This window comes from Entelurus aequoreus, linkage group LG09 (genome assembly GCF_033978785.1).
Source record: "Entelurus aequoreus isolate RoL-2023_Sb linkage group LG09, RoL_Eaeq_v1.1, whole genome shotgun sequence".
NCBI lineage: Eukaryota > Metazoa > Chordata > Actinopteri > Syngnathiformes > Syngnathidae > Entelurus > Entelurus aequoreus.
This window is the reverse complement of record NC_084739.1, coordinates 21488338-21493337: the sequence shown is the minus strand read 5'-3', so window position 1 is coordinate 21493337 and position 5000 is coordinate 21488338. Positions and strand designations below refer to the sequence as shown.

The following is a 5000-nucleotide window of genomic DNA, read 5'->3' as shown; positions in this document are numbered from 1 at the left end:
CCTCCATCATTGTTTTATATACAGGCTGTATAGTACATATGTAGTGACAGGCGCATTCATACTAACATGTTATATTTACATATTTTGCTCAGTTTAAGCATACGCATGTTAATCTCACAGATGCATCACAACGTTCGATTTTCCCTTCAACAACAAATGCTAAGCATCATTCAGCAGTGTTGCTTAGTTTTTGGAAGGTTTTTTAGAGGGTTTTATGAGCGAAATACTGTACTCCCGTTAGCTGCATTGTTAGCCCCTTCCTACTGGGCGTATTTTACGACTTAGCATACATACTTAAATAGAAGAAAAACATATGTGTTCTGGCCTTACATTGGATTTGTAAATCATAGGCAAAATTCCAAAAATAGTGTCGTTCCCCTTTAAGTGAGGGAGTACCACATAATAGTGCTGGGGGAAAACCAAAATACGGGGAAAATACTTGGGCATCAACCCGGGGAGTAAAAGTAAAAGTGGCAGCCAACCTCAATCTATCCAATTTCTGTTGAGCCGAGAGTCCCACTTGACAAATTACACAACAATCGAATTTAGAGCTCCTGATGAATAATACACAACCTAGTAAGTTGTAGAACCAATCTTCCTTTTGCCTCGCTTATCCATTCCAACTAGGGTTTTAGCCACTGTTCTCACAGTTTTCAATAGAGTGGGATAATGACCAAGTACATTTTGAGGCTAGAGCTTTGCTTAGATTTGCAGTGTCCTTCAATTGCCACTGACTCTTCCAATTACCTGCTGTAAAAGCTATTTTTATATCTTTAAAACGGCACTGTTCGCAGCAATAGCATTGCTGCAGTCTGTCTTCAACTCACTCTAACGGCAAAGAACACTACATCCTTGTGACAATAGGGGTGCGAATTGTGGCACTATAAAATCTACATCCATCACTGCATGTAAGCGCTTTACTATCTGCTTTGTCTAACTGTTCCTGCCAGCTGTTGGCCTTCTTTACGAAATATAGTAACAATCCAGAGTTGGGGTCTGATTATAGCCATTAGGAACAAAGCTCACATGTTATTATGATGTGTATCTTCCCTATTTCTTAAACTGTCCATCCATCCTATTAATGGAATTCTCAGTGGCTTAATTTAAAATCATTATTTTTACATATAAAACTAGCTCAATTATGTATTGACCTTCCTCTTGCTCTACAATTTGTGCTCTAAATATGCAAAATCTGACCTTAAATGGTGAAGATGAAGAAGGCCTGTGGATCTAATAACACGTCACGACATTGCCCTGCGTAAGAGCTGTCACTTAATCAATTAGAGCAATTTCACAATCCTACACTTTTATTAGATTAATTCACTCCTGCATGTATCTCTTTAGTCAGATCTTGTAACACCGAAAAGACCATACTGTTGCAAAATCCAATACTGGTTATTCAGCAATACATTGCATGGAAGTTTTGAAGATAGTGTGAGATACCACCATGGCAATATCTGAGGTATAATTCTAAATATTCATAAACAACATTTTGTAGTGAAGTGAAGTGAATTGTATTTATATAGCGCTTTTCTCTAGTGACTCAAAGCGCTTTATATAGTGACTCTTTTTACAAATATAACGGTATACCATAATCACAGTTTGATACATACTTCTGTTTTAAGGTCACTATTTGGTTTGTTTTCGTAAGATTAAGCAACAGCTTTTAAAATAAGCTCATGTTGAAACAAATTGTCAAAGCGGTGCTAATTTCCCTGAACAATTATGTGACATTTAGGGAAATAAAATAAAGCTTCTTTTGAAAAGCTTACAGACTTCGCCCACTGCCATTCAGTAGATGTCAAGTAACAAACTCAGAAGTTAATTATATAAGTGACAGGGTAGAGACTTAATTATTTGCTGGCGATTGACTTCCACGTTCACTTGTAATAAGTCTATTCATTGTTCTGCTTATGTGGATTAGCAAAAGTTTTTTTCCAAAGATTTTGTTCAAAGATTACAGAAATGCTGCAGAGGGTTTCTTTTAGCAGTTAATCTTCAATGACAGCCTGTCACTCTGGCCTTTCCTAAATAGGACAAATGTTTCTGGCTATTATTCAATGTATACCCTAGATAGCTGTCAATAAAACAGAAGCCAAGTGTAGATCAAGAGTCAAAAACAAACATCCAGACTGTTTGTATAAATACAGTACTGTGTAAAAATATTTGACCACCATTTGCTTTGATACTTTTTTGTCAGTTTAGTCTTTCCCAAATAAACCCCATATACCGGTAGCTGTGTTTTTTGGTAATGACCTAAACCAAGAAGAGTATGAACAACACTATGATTAGTTTAAAGCCTGTATTACAGTAGTAATAATAAAAAAAATGAAAAAAATCATGACGAAAGAAGGTATTTTAAGGTGTTAAAAATCAGCTAAAGCACTACTTTGAAACATTTTCTAAATCATTTATATTTGAACTGTATGTACAATGATGATTTATTTTATGTCAGAAATTACACTGCAGGACCAACCGCTCTCTGTAAATCCAAGCTCACCACACAGTTTATACATTACTGTGCAAATCAGTTCACTTGTGGAGTACTGCTGTCAGTGCAGTTTTTGTATTTGATTTGGTCTTGGGAATGAATCCACCTTGCCCAAGCAAGACAAGACAGGAAACCTCTCAAAGGTGTTCTTGAGACCAACACTAAACACATATACTGGACTTTAACACGGCATGGTAGCAACTAAAGATAATGAATCTTTGATTGTTATGGATGACATTTAATTGGAAAAACCTTATTAGAAGTAAATTCATCCTGAATCACTGGGAACGTGTATTTGCTTTAGGGAAAATGTTTTATGTGCCACACCAACAAGGCTATTTATTTTAGAGCGTTATACATTGCAATGCCATTAGCTTGGTTAGTTTAAATTACTCTAATGCACCCTGTATCCTAAGCAGTTTTAATTAGCTTGCTTGTACTGGATTAGCCTCTTTATTTAAAGAATCTGACCATGCTAACTAAAAGACAAAAAAAACAAAGAGGACTTCTAAAGGACTGATTTCTCGATTTACTTTAGTTCCTCTTATTCCAACGGAACAGGCTCACACTTAATGATTTCAGCCAGTTCCATAACCCTAATCCAACCCCCACACTAGGGCTGGACGATTATGCAAAAATAATAATCACGACTATTCGGATTGATAATGTAATCACCATTCTTTACACAATTATTCATTATTTCAAATCATTAATATTTATTCTACCACCAAAACTCCACTTTAAATATACTTAAAACAACTGGATATAAATTAGTAGTAAATAAACCGCAAAAAGTAAAACAATAACAATAGCAATTACAATACATTTAAATGACAGTAGTAATACAAAAAACAATACAATTCAGTTTATCTGTGTTGTTTTTAATTATTTTTTTTTACCTTTTACACTTATTTTACCACCATATAATTTATGCTTTTTGTGTAAAATAAAATGTAATAAAATGTTTAACTATCTATTGATGAAAAGTGCTTTAAAGGGGAACTGCACATTTTTGGGGGAAAATGTTGCCTATCGTTCACAATCATTGTGAAAGACATGACTTTCATGCATTCTAAATATAAAATACATTTGATCGAAAGTACTTAACTTACACTGGAGCCTATGGGAGCCGTTGAATTCAGCCTGTCGAGCCCCTAAAAACATCCAAACACCCCCATTAGGGTTTTGTATACATGATGTTAATATATTTGTAATGTATATAACGAGCACATTTATAATAACATTTAATATTTCATTTAGTTTGATAATTTTAAGCTTATGCGGGGCATTAATTTCAAAAACGCGTCACAATGTTTGCATTTTTTCTTCATCACGGATTACTCACTACAGACTTTATGAGAGCTAACAAACTAAATAAACCATCACTTATTGTATAACGTCCGCTGTCATTAGGATTCAGACTGCTAGGATGTTCATATATTTCCATTTAGATGAAAAATGTCTCATAATCCTCGCGAAGAAACGGGGTAGGGCCGGGGGAAACACGCGCTTTTTGTGTCAGGTCCTAAATGGCTGTCAAAGTGCCCCAACTTGTCAGGTTATATCATAAACCATCAACTTTTCAGGTGAGAGGCATGATTTATGATCTTCAATACATTTACAGAGAGCGAGAAAACAGCAGACCACTCGATTATATAAACATCGGCACACAGGAAGGGATCACGGCGCCGCTATAAATAGTTTCTCTACCGTTTATAATAACAATATTACTAATACTTGGTTAATATTCAAATCACAAAATTTAAATGGAGTATTGTTGGCGTTTTTTGAATGGTTATTTATCTGATTTTATGGGCGTAATAGTGGAGCTCCCATTGGCTCCGCGCTGTAAGAGGACTTTTATTTACGTTTATTTAATATTTATAATGCATTAAAAAAAAAATCCATCGGTTGTCATGTCTTTCATAATGAATGCGAACGATAACCAAATTCCAAAAAAAGTGCAGTTTTTCTTTAAGCATATTATGCAGGTGCAAGGTACTTTTTTGAAACCTTTATTTTGTTAGCGCAGTCAAACCAGATTTGGCGCACTACACTATTACTGTGAAGTGGGGAAGTGTACTGTGCTGTAGTCTTAGCTTGACGAGTAGAGAAGCGACTCACTTGATGCTGTTAAAAAAAAAATAGAGCGCTTCTCAAGTTGCGACCACTGTTTGCACTGCAAAAAGTCAGTGTTCAAAAACAAGAAAAAAATAAATAAATTAGGGGTATTTTACTTAAACTAAGCAAAATTATCTGCCAATAGAACAAGAAAATTCGGCTTGTCAAGACTTTCCAAAACAAGTAAAATTAGCTAACCTCAATGAACCCAAAAATACCTTAAAATAAGTATATTCTTACTAATAAGAAGTGCACTTTTCTTGGTAGAAAAAAAAGAGACCTTTTTGCTCAATATGTTGAAATATTTTCTTAAATAGGGAAATGCTAGTGCCATTATCTTGACATAATGATATGCACTCGGCATCATGATTTTTTTTTTTCATGCTCG

At 34.9% G+C, this 5000-nt stretch overlaps 1 protein-coding gene across 1 annotated transcript in view; it reads left to right on the top strand.

Moving 5' to 3' along the window:
• LOC133657841 (lysosomal cobalamin transport escort protein LMBD1-like) overlaps nt 1-5000 on the top strand; it is a 68924-nt gene that overhangs the window by 63777 nt on the left and 147 nt on the right. The window lies entirely within an intron of this gene.